Source organism: Microcaecilia unicolor, chromosome 3 (genome assembly GCF_901765095.1).
Source record: "Microcaecilia unicolor chromosome 3, aMicUni1.1, whole genome shotgun sequence".
NCBI lineage: Eukaryota > Metazoa > Chordata > Amphibia > Gymnophiona > Siphonopidae > Microcaecilia > Microcaecilia unicolor.
Window position 1 is genome coordinate 89,094,662 of NC_044033.1, and position 15,992 is coordinate 89,110,653.

At 41.5% G+C, this 15,992-nt stretch overlaps 1 protein-coding gene across 1 annotated transcript in view; it reads right to left on the bottom strand.

The window, feature by feature from the left end:
- EHBP1 (EH domain binding protein 1) overlaps positions 1 to 15,992 on the bottom strand; it is a 763,964-nt gene that overhangs the window by 358,456 nt on the left and 389,516 nt on the right.

Below are 15,992 nucleotides of genomic sequence, written 5' to 3' on the forward strand. Positions count from 1 at the left end.
AATGCCTTGATTAGTTTCAGAAAGACTGCATAAATGCATATCAATAATAAAGTGGCCCTTTTACTAAAGTACACATTTAGTGCACAGCAACATGTTCTGCATTATTTTGACAGTTACCATGCACTAAATCACATGTTAAGGGCATTTGGTGTTAGAGGGTGGTGGGGCATGGGTGGAGAATGGGCATGGAAGGCATTTTACCGGTAGGACTACTACATACTGCACATTCTCACTTCTGCAGTTAGAACAGACCCACTTAGAACAGATTCAAGAAAGTATGCCAAAAGCTAGGTGTGAAAAAATGAGTGCTAAGCGCCAATTCTATAACAGCAACTGTGCATAATATTGTTGTTATAGAGTGGAGCATAAGTTGGCATGCGCACACCTTACTTTAGGTGTGAGCACAAACACTATGTCAAAGGCAGGTGTAAATGGTCGGAGGCTGCCCAAATTTCATTTTCAATTACAGTGCTGAAACTGGCCTAAAATCCTTTTTCTGTCTGATTTCGGTTTTGGCCAAAAGGTTATTATAATTTCGGTTCTGACAGAAAATGACCATGTGTCTTTGGTGGAAGCCGAAAATTTATGCTTTATCCTGTTTGTCTCCATCCCCTCGAACTTGAGTCGCCCCCCCTCCCAGACACCCTTGAGTGCATCCACCACTGTAGGCCCCCTAAGCTTATTTTACAATCTCTGGTGATCCAGGGGAGTAGGATAGGGCAGGAGTGAGCCCTAGTTACTTCTGCCCATTCCATCTCTGCTCTGAAAATGGCTGCTGCTATTGGGGGCATTGATTCTGCCCTGACTAAACCATTAGGGATTGTAAAGTAGTCCTGGGAGATGCTTTTTGTATTTTTTTTTTTGTACTGCGATTGCAAGTAATGTGCAGTTATGATCTTCCACAAAGGTTTATATGGTAAATAGAGTGCACCAAATAAATGCATTCGATAGAAATTTTTAGCAGGAATTTATGTCTGTAAATTTGGTATAAGCTCTTTAGGAATTAACCTCTCTGTGGAGTTATGGCGTCAGCTGTCACTCCAACTGTGGTGCAAAGTCAGTCACTATAAAAGCACCATGACTTTTAGTTACAGCTTTCATTAGTAGTGGGATGTGGAGGCTATCTTGCTTGGAGTTATAATACAGTCTTTCAATATTTAAATTATTATATACTGGCTTGGATACTATGGGTTTAGCAGAGGGATACAGACTGCAAACTCTGACAATCCCCAGCGACCCCCACTGGTTCACATTCAAACTTGAGTTTTTGGTTTCAGTTTCGGCCAAATCCAGGTGATGAGTTTCGCCTGCAGTTTTGGTTTCTGCCAAAACTGAAAAAAGTATTTTTGGTCAGCCTCTAATGGTGGTGACTAAAGTTGGCAGTTGCATGTGTAAGAGTTAGTATTCTATAACTTATACTTTGCAACTGCAAGACATGCCCCTGATCTGCCCATACGCATGCCCCCTTTGAAGTTATGCACGATAGCATTTAGGTGCTAAGGGGCTCTTTTACTAAGGCGCCTGCGCGTGTCAATTCGGAACTACCGCATGCCCCGGGTGGTAATTCCATTTTTTATGCACGTCCAATATATGCGGCAGAAAATATTTTTTATTTTCTACCTTATGGCGCGCTAACTGGGTGGTAATTGGCAGTGTACGCGCACTGACGACTACCGTCCGGTTAACACACAAGACCATACCGCTAAGTCAATGGGTGGCAGTAAGGTCTCAGATCCAAAATGGACACATGCCAATTTTTATTTTGCTGCACATCCATTTCTGGCCAAAACAAAAAAGGCCTTTTTTGCAGGGGTGCTGAAAAATGGACATGCGTGCATTCAATACACGCACCTACAACAGTGCAGGCCATTTTTTGGCGCACCTTAGTAAAAGGACCCCAAGTTTGTAGAATAGTGCCTAAATGCAGTTACTCGTATAACTACAAATTAGTGCAAATTAATGCCACTTAAAGGCTAATATTGGTAATTAAAATTAATTGGCACCTAATTTAGGTACCAACTGGTACTATTCTATAACTTGAGTGCCCAAATTTGCGCTCTAGGTGCTAAGGGTTAGGGGTTACAGAGGATGGGCAGACTGGATGGGTCATATGGCCTTTATCTGACGTCATGTTTCTCTGTTTCTAAGTGCTTCTGCACTAATTGCAACTGAGTACCACATATTAATTGAAATGTTAATACAAGATCTGCGAAGAAAGATGCTGGGCATGTCTGTAATAGCTGCTACATCAGATTTATAGCTACAGCACCTTACCTTTCTGCATTAAGCTGCTGTAACTGCAAAATCTAATTTACTTTAGTGAAAGGGTCCCAAATCAAGAACATTTACTGGAAATGTATAGAAATTTAAAAATATGGGGATTTTCATTAGTATATTACAACATTTACCACTGTGTTTTTAAGGAGTCATGTCTATAAAAAATAACAGTAATCTAGTTTGCGGTAAACATTGGTAGTCACTCGAAATGGAAAATAAACTGGGATTAGCATGTACATAACTTATACAAATAAATTAGTAGAAAGCAGTCTATGAAAGCTCGTTTGCACTGAGCTGGTTTTACAAAATGGACATATACAGGAAATAAAACAGGAGAACCAGTGAGCCACATCTTTGTTGTTACTCATAAGCCCATGAGGGTCTGCAATCTTATGTCACTAATAGTCAAGTGGTTTTAGTTAATTATTATTAATAGTAGTATAAGCATTATTTGCAAAATATACCAGCAGCAGCTTTGTGCTTTCAACTGCATAATAATTAATAAAAGTATTTCTTATTCTTATCCAGTCTTAAGAAACCTTGAAACTTTGCAATCCAAATATGCTATAACAAAGCAAGCAATTATAATAGAATTAAATATAAAAATTAAGAGAAACATATAAAACAAATTCAAGTTTTCTTAAATCTTAAATCTATTTAAATAACATAAAAAAATGAAGAAAACAAAATGAAGAAAGTGCATAAAGTTTGCATTTCTAAAAAAAAAAGGGAGTGGGAGTAAAGGATGACTAAGATCAGGAATAAAGATATAATGAAACACTATACTACTCTATTCTAGGCATTATCAATGTTGAGGAATCTTCTCTTTTCGACTGCCTATATAACTGGACTGATCTACATGGATGAAAAAAAGATACAGCCAAGATCACACACACACACACAAAAGTTAGGATTACCTGATACTAAGGGCATCTTATCAAGCCGCGCTAGTGGTTCCCATGTAGCAATGCCGACGGAGCCCAAAGTGAATGGGCTTTGTTGGTATTACCACACCAGGAACTGCTAGCGTGGCTTGATAAAGGAGGCCCTAAATTAGAAATATTTTGGATGAACACATTATTTCTACTTAGCTAGGTTTTTAAATTGTAGCTTAAAAACACTTTCTTCAATCATACTTATAAATGCAAAGTATTATGTATACGAAGAGGCTCATTTTCAAAGCACTTAGCCTCCCAAAGTTCCATAGAAACCTATGGAACTTAGCCTCCCAAAGTGCTTTGAAAATATGCCTCCATATGTGCAAAGGCCTTGTTCTTTTATTTGTTCTGGCCCTTTAATCGATTCTGGTCCATCATGTTTTTCTGGTTCTGCGGTTTCTCAATTTACAGTTTAGTATCCTGAAATGACCTTCGAAAACTATATTATGTTGCCACAAACCTTTACAAGGACCCACTGTGTGCTTTAAATAGCTAGGTATATAGGTTTTGTTTTTCATTTTCTCTCTTTATAAAATCCACTTTTCTATTATTAAATTAAAATTCATTTATTTTGTTTTATGGTTCAATTCACTAAGGACTTTGGCAATAGGCACAAAGTAGGAGGAAAATCTTGCAAAATAGTCTGCACTAGTATAGGTATATATGCTGTTTTGCTTGTTTTAATTTAGAGAAATTAAAGTCTTCTTCCCCCCTCATCAAGTTTGACAAGCTGATTGACAGACATCAATTGCAGTCTATCAACAAAAGCACCACAGGCAGTATTCTAAACATCTCTCAATTATACAATGCACTGACATATTGGTCAAGATCAGATGTCACAGGTAAATACCTATTTATTTGGCAAAGCTTACAGATTTGAACAGTGGTTGGAGAAAGGGATAAGAGTAATAGAGTCACACAATGTTTTGATATTTGTAAAAGGTCACTTCAAGATGAAATTATGCTCCATAATTACACTTTTTTTTCTATTTCCAACAAGAATGGTCAAGCCCTTCTAAACAGCATCAGTATGAATTTGCCTTTATTCTTATAACTTGATCACTGAAAACTATTTTTGTCAGTTAACAAAAAAGAGAAAAAGCTTCTCGAATAAAGATAGCTATGTATTCATACAAAATGTTATTTTAATTGGTTAGGAGGAGCAACTGCCAAATATGTTATGCATCTGCATGCAACATATACACAAGCATTGTTCCCAGGACTGCATTCATTCCAACCAAGGGCACATGAGGTTATCAGACAGAACTGTGAGAGGCCATGAAATAAATCTGCAGGAAACAACTGATATACTCAATGCAGCTGTCAGGCAAGAGGCAGTAAAGTGATGAAAGAAAAAAACAGCACAATAAAAATGAATTACCTTTTTAAAGAAGGATTATCTACCATTAATAAAACAGATTAAAGAAAAAAAATATACCAAACCAAAAATAAATATAAACAACACAAATTCCAAAACAACAAGAAATGTCTCCCTGTATATTATTGTTAAACTGCTAAGTCACCTCAGTGGATTTTACAATCCACCAGCCTCTCTAATTACACATCTCAGATTCATTTTAATATTCTTCAGTAATGCCTTAAAAGGGACTGTTGCAGATTTTAGATGAGACGTCATCTACTATGTTATGTATGTATTACTTCAAGACAAACACCAGTCAATCAAATGGAGAGATGATAATTTTTGAAACAGCTTTCATTTTAAAAATCAGACTCTCTTTTTGATAATTTTTTCTTGCCAATGTTTGTTTCACTGTTACTTCCTGGAAAAGCCATGCCCTGCAAAAGACCTAGTTATGGTTACAAATCAGACTGCATCTCATATTCAGTGCAGGAAGGCTGTATGAGTATGATGGTAGGACATCAGAAGACAAATGCAGTAAAAAAGGGAGGCTCTCACCTACTGCACCATCATATAGAAAATACCACAATATTCTTTTTTAAAAAATTGTGGCAATTCTCTTTCAGCTCTTTTAACTATCCTTATTTCATAATGCAACGAAAACACTACAGAAAAAGGTATTAAATATACGCTTTGTATAACTGAGAAGGCAATCTAAAATAACTCATGCTATCACAATGGAGCTACCACCACAGTGGTGAATTTTTCTAGTATTTCTTATAGTTAAAAAAAAAAAAAAAAGAAGTGTTGACTGTACAACAGTTTGTTCAAGGTTGGCAGTACAGCTTTATTAATCTGAAATTTAAAAAACTGAAGAGGGAAAGTGTGCTTCATCAAGAATTAACTGCTATTGTCAAATAATACAACAATAATTAATTCCTTAGTAGTAACAAACCAACATTGTTCTCTATCAATCGTATTCATGTTGATTAATACTTTTTGTAACATGGCTTGCAGTATCTGTAAAGTCGAAATAGCTCGGTATTGTATTAGGCAATGCAGTTTCAAGAACTTGGTCTTCTCCTAGTTATCTTACTCATATATTACATAAGTACATAAGTGTTGCCACACTGGGACATCAAGCCCAGCATCCTGTTTCCAATAGTGGCCAATCCAGGTCACAAATACCTGACAAGATCCCCCCAAAAGTTCAATACATTTTATGCTGCTTATCCCAGAAATAAGCAGTGGATTTTCCCTAAGTCTTTTTAATAATGGTCCATGGACTTTTCCTTTAGGAAGCCGTCCAAATCTTTTTTAAACCCCACTAAGCTAACCGCCTTTACCATATTCTCTGGCAACGAATTCCAGAGTTTAATTATATCAATAGAAATCAAACAAAATAAAACATGGAAAAGAAAATAAGATTATACCTTTTTTATTGGACATAACTTAATACATTTCTTGATTAGCTTTCAAAGGTTGCCCTTCTTCGTCAGATCGGAAATAAGCAAATGTGGTAGCAGATAGTATATATAAGTGAAACATCCAAGCATTACTTTGACAGTCTGACAGGGTGGGAGTGTGGGGGTAGGTAGGAGGTATGCTTGGAGACATCAAAGCATTTCATTGATAATCTAACAGGATGGGTGTGGGTAGGTGAGAGGAAGGTGATAAACAGAGAAATACAATTTTATGGTTTATAATGGGCTAGAAAACCCAGATCGTTCTTAAGTCCTGTCTGTTGGGTGTCAAAATATTCAATCATTCTGACTTCAAAGGTCTTATGTTCCTGTATTGTTTTAAAGTTACCTTTCAGGATTCTCACTATGAAATCACTGGTGCAGTGTCCTGGTCTTGTAAAATGCTGGCCCACCGGGGTGGGAACCTGACTGGCACCGGCTATCTTCATGTGACGTCTGTGCAGATTAAATCTTGTCTTAAGCATCTGGCCTGTTTCTCCAATATAGCATCCTTCGTTACATTTTTTACACAGAGTTTAATTACAAATTGAGTGAAGAAAATTTTTCTCTAATTCGTTATAAATTTACCACTTTGTAGCTTCATCACATGCCCCCTAGTCCTAGTATTTTTGGAAAGAGTAAACAAATGATTCACGTTTACCCATTCCACTCCATTCGTTATTTTATAGACCTCTATCATATCTTAACTCAGTTGTCTTTTCTCTAAGCTGAAGAGCCATAGCCGCTTCAGCCTTTCCTCATAAGTCGTCCCATCCCCTTTATCATTTTCGTCGCCCTTCTCTGTACCTTTTCTAATTCTACTATATCTTTTTTGAGATATGGTGACCAGCAAAGCGAAAGCTCCAGGTCGTCCTTTTACACTTTGCCTAGTATAATATTTGTCCTATATAATTTCTTTCACCCTTGTACATCAGCTCAGGTATCATGACAGACGCAGGACATAAGCTATAGAGCTGGAGCTCTCCACAGTTCACTGTATGGTTTCAACTCATTCCTTTAGATTTGGGGTGGAATCCCTGACATATAGGTTCAAAAGAGGGAAACGGAGCAACAGGTTGGGAGAAGAATGGAACAATTTATCAAATGGTCAAATTATGGAAACAAGCAGATAATATTCTAAGGAATGTAAACCATCTGTTTAAATACAGTCAGTGCAGATAAGTACGTTAAGTGTTGCCATACTGGGACAGACCAAAGGAACATCAAGCCCAGTATCTTGTTTCCAACAGTAGCCAATTCAGGGTACAAGATCCCAGAACAGTAAAATACATTTTAAGCTGCTTATCCTAGAAATAAGCAGTGGATTTTCCCCAAGTCCATCTTAGTAATGGCTTATGGACTTTTCTTTTTGGAAGTTATCCAAATCTTTTTAAAACCCTGCTAACTGTTTTTACCACATTTTCTGGCAACAAATTTCAGAGTTTAGTTACATGTTGAGCGATGAAATATTTTCTCCAATTTGTTTGAAATTTACTAGTTAATAGCTTCATTGCGTACCCCCTAGTACTTTTGGAAAGAGTAAACAAGCGATTTATGTCCACCATTCCATTCCACTCATTATTTTACAGACTTCTATCATATCTCCTCAGCTGTCTCTTCTCCAAGCTGAAGAGCCCTAGCCGCTTTCCTCTGGATTCTATATAGCGCCTAGAGAGCTGTGCTGAAATCGATGCGGATTTCATATCAATGCGCGTAACTTAACAAGCTAATGAGTGCAGATAAAAGCATTTAACAAGCAATAATGAGCACTAATTGGCACTGATTAGAATTTAGGCACACAGCTCGCTAAGCATATTCTGTAATGATGTGTGCCAAACTTTTAACACATGCAGACAAAAAGGGGCATGGTTAAGGTGTTTTGTGGGCATTCCGAAATTTATGTGCCTAGTTATAGAATATGGCCCAGGGCACCTAAACCTACATGCAGGGATTTATACCACATTTTCAATGGTGTAAATGGATGTGAATAGATTTAGGCGCTGAAATATCAACAAAGTACATTCTGTATTCAGTGCCTAAATCTAGATGTCGATTATAGAAAACGCTTAGTCAGCACTGATTTCAGCACCGATCCTTAGGCGACATATATAGAACCTCCCCCCTTTACCCTTTCCTCATAGGAAAGTCATCTCATCCTCTTTCTTTGTACATTTTCTAATTCCGCTATATCTTTTTTGAGATGCGGTGATCAGAACTGCACACAATATTCAAGGTGCAGCTGCACCATGGACAGATACAAAGGCATTATAATATTTTCATTTTTGCTTTCTATTCCTTTCCTAATAATACCTAACATTCTATTTGTTTTCTTAGACACCGCTGCACACTGAACAGAGGTTTTCAAAGTATAAGCAACGAAGAGGTCTTTTACTACGCCGTGGTAGCGTTTTAAGCTCAAGGTAGAAATCAGCTGACAGGAAATGCTAAGATGCCCATAGGAATATAAAGGGTGTTTACTGCCAGCTGATTTCTACCACAAGCTAAAAACGCTACTGTGGCTTAGTAAGAGACCCCCCTAGATCATCTTCCTGGTCGCAGACTCCTAATGTGGAACCTTGGATCACATAGCTATAGTTTGGGTTACTCTTTCCCACATGCATCACTGTGCACTTGATTGCATTACATGTCATTTACCATTTGAATGCCCAGTCTCGTAAGGTCCTCTTGCAATTTTTCACAATCCTCTTGTGATTTAACAACTTTGAATAACTTTGTGTTATCAGCAAATTTAATTACTTCACTAGTTATTCCCATCTCTAGATCATTTATAAATTTGTTAGAAAGCACCGGCCCCCCTGGGGAACCCCACTATCTACTCTTCTCCATTGACAATACTGACCATTTAACCCTACTCTCTGTTTTCTATCTTTTAGCCAGATTTTAATCCACAATAGGACATTACCTCCTATCTCATGACTATAATTTCCTCAGGAGTCTTTCATAAGGTACTTTTGTCAAATGTCTTTTGAAAATCCACATACACAATATCAACCGACTCACATTTATTCCTTCAAAACAGAAGCAATAGGATCAGCATCAAAGAGATGGGTGGCGACAACATGGCATCAGTGAAGAACACTGATTAGAAAGTGTTAGCAACTGCATACCCATATCAAGGTAGGTGTGGCTTTGGGGAGGTTATAATATGACAGCTCTATAACAGTGCACCTATATATAGGTGCCCAGAGGATTGACACATTTTATAAAGAAAGTTAGGCCCTACTGTGCATATGCTCATGTCTAACGTCTGGCGATACATGTGTGACTTACTATATTCTGTAATTTATGCACGTAATTGTGTGCCTCACCCATGCTCCACCCATGTATATGTCCACTTGCAAACTATGTGCTATCAAAGATATGCGCACAGTTTCAGAATAGCGCTTTGGCAGTACATTGGCATATATGAGCATGTGTGCACAAATGCCCGCTAATGCTAGTAGTATAAACATTTACACATGTAACTGTTGTGTAAATTTTAGCATTTACTTTGTAGAATTACCTCCATAAAATAGAATACTTATACCCAGACCAGGGGTAGGAGTGTTCTGGGGAAGACCAAGATAAAAATATTTGGCAGGGAAAGGGGTTTAGGCTTTCGTAAGGTGTTGCTGGTCCCTGCTGTTGCAGCAGCAGGATAACATTTAAAATTGGGGTGCTCAAATATCAAAAAATGGGCACCTGGGCTTGGGATGGGTACCAGTTTAGCTCTATAAACAATTCCCAGGTCTCTAATGACAGTTACCAGATGGCTGGAAAAATATATCTATATTCTAAGTGAAAGAAAATGTGTAAAAGACTATGAATATAGATGGTCTGGGAAAGTTTATAAAGCAATATATGTTAGGGCTCAAACATTAAGCACAGTGTGGTTGAATGACCAGCAAATACAGATACAATAAAAAAAGGATAAGGACTGTAACAGCTTTACGCAAAGGAACACCACCTGCTGGCCAAATAGGAGAAATACACTTTAGAACATAATGCAGGAAAATATCCAATACATTTTACAGGCTTCTTCACAGCAGATGACAGCAGACAAAGACGGGGGGAGGGGGGCAATGCTGGAAAGATACGTAAGTATTGCCATACTGAGGGCTAGATGCACTAATCAATCGTTAGAGCCCTGCCCTTACAGATTCCCTTAGCGAATCGGTAAGGAATGGGCATGCATCAAGGAATAGGAATGCAAATGAGCTGCTCGTTGTAGCTCACTTGCATTCTCTATTCCATCGTTAAACAGTCAGCCAATTGGCCGGTGGAGCATGCGCAGAGCAGCCAAGCATTATGCTGGCTGCTCTGCGCATGCCAAGGATGTCCTTTATGGACGTCCTTCACTATAAAAAAAACTCCCTCTACAAAGAAGCTCTTTTTACAGGCTACAAGCTAATGTGCAGTTCAGAGGCAAGAAATAAAAACTAACCTGACGATACGGAGGAGCCTTCCAGCCCAGAAAATCGGGACGTGAGAGGACACAAATCAAAACTTTTTGGACGTCCCTCCCTCCAGGTCTCTCTCAGCCAATCACAGCGCATTTAGCTGATACTGGTAAGAGTTAAATGCGCTGGGATTGGCTGAGAGAGACCTGGAGCTGATCAGTTATGCTATTACTTACTTGTGCTGGAGTGCTGTATTTTGTTATGCTGTTTTGATAAATGTTCAATAAGGACTTCATACAACTTAAAAAAGTTGGAAAAAAATCCAAGTGCTCGTTCTTTTTTTTTTTTTAAACAAAACTATTAGTGGGATTTGAACCCACCACCTCTGGATTACAAGACCAGTGCTCTAACCATTTGGCTACAACTCTACTTGCTTGGATGTCCCTCCCTTACTGCCAGGTCTCTCAGCTGAGTGAAGCACAGCCAAAAAGGATGTTTTTATTATTGCGCGGGGGGGGGGGGGGGGGGGCGCCCAAAATGTACGTTTTTTGGGGGGACGTAAAGCTATATTTAAAAAAATCAAACAGGCTCCGATGCTGCAGGCTCTTTTTTGGACGATGAAATCTGGAAATTTAGGTCAACCTTAGAGATGGTAGTCCTTAGACTTGGTGGTTTCTGATTTTCGGCGATAATGGAAACCGAGGACACCCATCTCAAAAACGACCAAATCCAAACCCTTTGGTCATGGGAGGAGCCAGCATTCGTAGTGCACTGGTCCCCCTGACATGCCAGGACACCAACCGGGCACCCTAGGGGGCACTGCAGTGGACTTCAGAAATTGCTCCCAGGTGCATAGCTCCCTTACCGTGTGTGCTGAGCCCCCCAAAACCCACTCCCCACAACTCCATTCTGAGGTATCTTTAATGTAATCTTAAATTTAATCAAAGCCTTATTATATTCAGGCATTTTTCTCTAAACGTTTTTTTTTTTTTAGAGAAAAATGCCTGAGTATAATAAGTCTTTTTCAAACAATCAGCTTGTTGGCATGGAGGGCCATAATCGAACAGGGGTGGCCATCTATAACGCCGGCCCCATCAAGCGGCATACCCTACTGTATATTATCGAAAAGAGATGGCCGGCCATCTTTTGTTTCGATAATACAGTCGGGGATGGCCAAATCTCTTAGAGATCGCCGGCGTTACAGATGGCCGCAATTGGTTTTCGCCGATAATAGAAACTAATGGCGGCCATCTCAAACCCGGCCAAATCCAAGCATTTGTAGTGCACTGGTCCCCTTCACATGCCAGGACACTTCACAAAATGATCCCAGGTACATAGCTCCCTTACCTTGTGTGCTGAGCCCGCCAAACCCCTGCCAAACCCCCCCAAAACCCACTACCCACAACTGTACACCACTATCATAGCCCTTAGGGATGAAGGGGGCACCTACATGTGGGTACAGTGGCTTTTGGGGGGGGGTTGGAGGGCTCCCATTTAGCACCACAAGTGTAACAGGTAGGGGGGGATGGGCCTGGGTCTGCCTGCCTGAAGTGCACTGCACCCACTAAAAACTGCTCCAGGGACCTGCATACTGCTGTCATGGAGCTGGGTATGAAATTTGAGGCTGGCAAAAAAATGTTTTTTATTTTTTGGGTGGGAGGGGGGTTGGTGACCACTGGGGGAGCGGTGATCCCCCATTCCCTCTGATGGTCATCTGGTCAGTTGGGGCACTTTTTTTGAGGCTTGGTCATGAACAAAAAGGGACCAAGTAAAGTCAGCCAAATGCTCGTCAGGGCCGGCTTTCTTTTTTCCATTATCGGCTGAAGCCGGCCATCTCTTAACCACGCCCCCGTCCCACCTTTGGTACACTGCCGACACACCCCCTTGCACTTTCGCTGGCTCCGCGACGGAAAGCAGTTAAAGCCGGCCAAAATCGGCTTTCGATTATACCGATTTGGCCGGCTTTAGAAGAAGGCCGGCCATCTCTCGATTTGTGTCGGAAGATGGCCGGCCTTCTCGTTCGAAAATAAGCAGGATGGTTACCTGTGACAGCTTTTACACTGTGATTTGAAAGTTTTAGCCTTGTGCTTATACCACTCCCTCTTGTGTCCTTCCCATTCTGTAATATATTGCTTTAGCGCTCATTATCAAAAGAGAAAAACATTTCAAAAGTGGCACAAAGCACCAGATGGACATTTTTCATGGGAAAATGACCAAGTTGCGATTTTCAAAACTCAGATTTCAGATGTTTTTTTCTGCAGTTTGTCTAAATTGCAAGGAGGCGTGTTGGGGAACGTGTTTTGGATGGGATTCAGGCAGGCCCCAAATGTGGACATTTTCCTGAGATAAAGGAACAAGATAAAAACATCTTGGGCAAAAATTGGGATGTTTTTATCTGGACCTATTTCAATCGCGACTAAGTCACAAAAGAGGTGCCCTAATTGACCAGCTAACCACTGGAGGGATTAAGGCATGACATCCCCTTAATCCCCCAGTGGTCACTGACTCCCTCCCACCACCCAAAAAATGTGACAGTGACAATACATACCAGGCTCTGTGACAGCTTCAGATAATATGGCGATTCCTACTAGAACAGCAAACTGGTCCCATGAGTATAGTGGTCAGTGCAGTGGACCATAGAGAAAGACCCCTGTCCATATCTTACTCTAAATAGTACACTTGTGGTGGAAATTGTGAGCCTTCTAAAACCCACATAATACCAACTGCACCTACACATAAAAGACACCTGTAGGCTTTTGTAGTAGTGTACAGCTAGGTACAGTAGGTTTATAGGTGTTCCTGAAGGGCTCACAAAATAAGAGTGTTAAAGTAGGAATTGTACCTGGGTCCCTTTATGTGAAGTTCACTGCACTGCCACTAGGCTGCCCCTCTGCTCTCTGCTGGGATGTTTGTGTGGCCAGTTAGGAATGGTGCCACACAGCCATCTCTATGTGTCAGGCTTCTTCCCTGGAAGCACTGGGTTGTGAGCCCTTGGACCACTACCGTGGAGCAGCAGTGGCAGGCAAGGTCACCTTCAAAGCAGAGACGAGGCAAGGCTGGACTGGAACCCCGGACTCGAGTTCTGCACTGGAATACACAGGACGGGTGCGCACTGGACTGGGACCCACTGGACTGGGACCCACTGGAGTGGAGCCCACTGGACTGGAACACACTGGACCTAGGCCTCACCTACGCTTAGCCACCGTTCCCCGAGGATTGAGCCCTCAGGTTCGGGCAGCCGGAAGGGCTTACAGGAAAACCGGAACTAGCAAGCAGGAACAACAGGAATCAGGATACAGAAGTGCCCCCAGGCACCTAGGTGAAAGCAAGGCAGACAGGCAGGGAATGTCCGGGTTCCGACAATAGTCAGGTCTGGCCACAGGCAGAGAATATCCGGGTTCAGGCAGTAGTCGGGTCAGGCAGCAGGCAGAGAGAAGTCAGACTGAGGCAATGGTCAGGTCAAGCAGCAAGACTACGGCTGGAGCTCCACTAGCAAGGAGTACTGGCAGCGGACAGGGCTAGGGCTGAAGCTCCAGAAGCAAAGGAAAACACATACGGGAAAACCAGAAAGCTAAACACAAGAAAACTAGTAAAGCTATACACAAGCTAACAAGAAAGCTATGCCCAAGCTAACTAGTCACAAGCTAGAAACTCACACTAAGCAAAACACAGGAGAACTAGTAAAGCTGAACACAAGCTAACAAGAAAGCTATGCCCAAGCTAACTAGTCACCCGCTAGGAACTCACACAACACAACACACAGGAGAACTAGTAAAGCTGTACACAAGCCAACAAGAAAAGCTATGCCCAAGCTACTAGTAACAAGCTAGAAACTCACACTGAACTGGACAAGGTAGCAGTGCACAGAGCACTCTAACATACCAGGGACCTTAGACGATGCAAAGGCAAGGGCTGCAGTCTCTAAGTGATTAATATAGCCCTTCAACACCTGAGGAGCAGCTGCAGCCATCAGTAAGCAACTACAGAGGCTGTACAAGCACAAACAAGAGAGACAAGTCCGGCAGCCTGGAAGAACCGGACCTGGCTAAAGTCTGGAACGGGTAGGAACAGCAAGACAAACTATGGCAGCCACTGGCTCTGGCCACCAGCGGGTGAGAGGAGCACCAACCAAGGAGCAGGCAGAGCGCACACAGAACATAGAGAGACTTAGAATACCTAGGTGCAGCACAGAGGAGTAAACAGAGCCAGGCTGGAGAGAGGTAGAGCTAACTCAGGCAGCACCCCCAGGTGCAGTAGAGTGGAGTAATTAGAGCCATGCTGGAAGCAGCCAGCACACAGAAGGAAAACTACTCCAGAAAGGATAGGCAGAAGCCAGCTTAGAAGCTGACTCCCAGAAATAAGGTAAGTCTGAGGGTGGTCACGGCCACAGACGTGACGCTATGTTTTCTTTTGTATGTTTTTCTCTATGAATTTTTTGTTTTTAATGGTACTTAAAGAAATACGCACTGAGCACAAAAATGTCTAGAAATACTTAAGCTCTGGAACTCATTGCCAGAGGATGTGGTAACAGTGCTAAAGTGTATCTGGGTTTAAAAAAGGTTTAGACAAGTTCCTGGAGGAAAAGTCCATAGTCTGTTATTGAGGTGGACATGGGGGAAGCCACCACTTGCCCCAAGATTGATACCAAGGAATGATGCGACTATTTGGGTTTCTGCCAGATACTTGTGACCTGGATAGGCCACTGCTGGAAGCAGATACTGGCACAGATGGACCACTGGTCTGACCCAGTATGGCTATTCTTATGTTCTTATAACTTCTGTAAAATGGAAATGCAATCTTTGTTATACACTGAATGATGTAATGCTGATGGACTTGTGTGCTAATATATATGGACAAATTTTCCCTGATGCAGACTTTTGAAATCCTGTCAGATTTGACCACAAAGTTCTGAGGTCTTTGTAAATAAGTTCTTGACAGAAATTGTTATCATCAAGACAATTTTAGTCACCAAATTAGTATTCAATTAAATCATATATATCAAACATATAAATGACAAGAGGCGTACTCACTCGCAAATGTGCAGTAGAGACCTTCTCTGTCCCGCCCCCGTGTCAATACGTGATGACGGGGGGCGTGACAGAGAGTGAACCGCCGTCGCCACCGCCCCCGCCCAGGGTTGCCGCTACCGCTCCCCCCCACCCACCCTCCACCTGGCCCGGGTACCTGGCTTCATTATTCAAATCGCTGGAACGCAGCACACAGCTCATCTGAGCTGCCATTGGCCTTCCTTACCTGCCTATGTCCCGCCCTGGCCGACATTACATCACACGAGGGTGGAACACATGCAGAGAAGAAGGAAGGCCGACGGCAGCTCAAATGAGATGTGTGCTGCGTTCCGGCGGTTTGAATAGTGAAGCCAGGTACCCGGCCCGGGTGGCGGAGGGGACTCCGGGCGGCGGCGAGGGCCTTTCAACCCCCCCTTCCTTTACTAGCCCGTTTTTACGGGCTCAACGGCTAGTATGTATATATATATATATATATATATATATATATATATATAGATAGATAGATAGATAGATAGATAGATAGATAG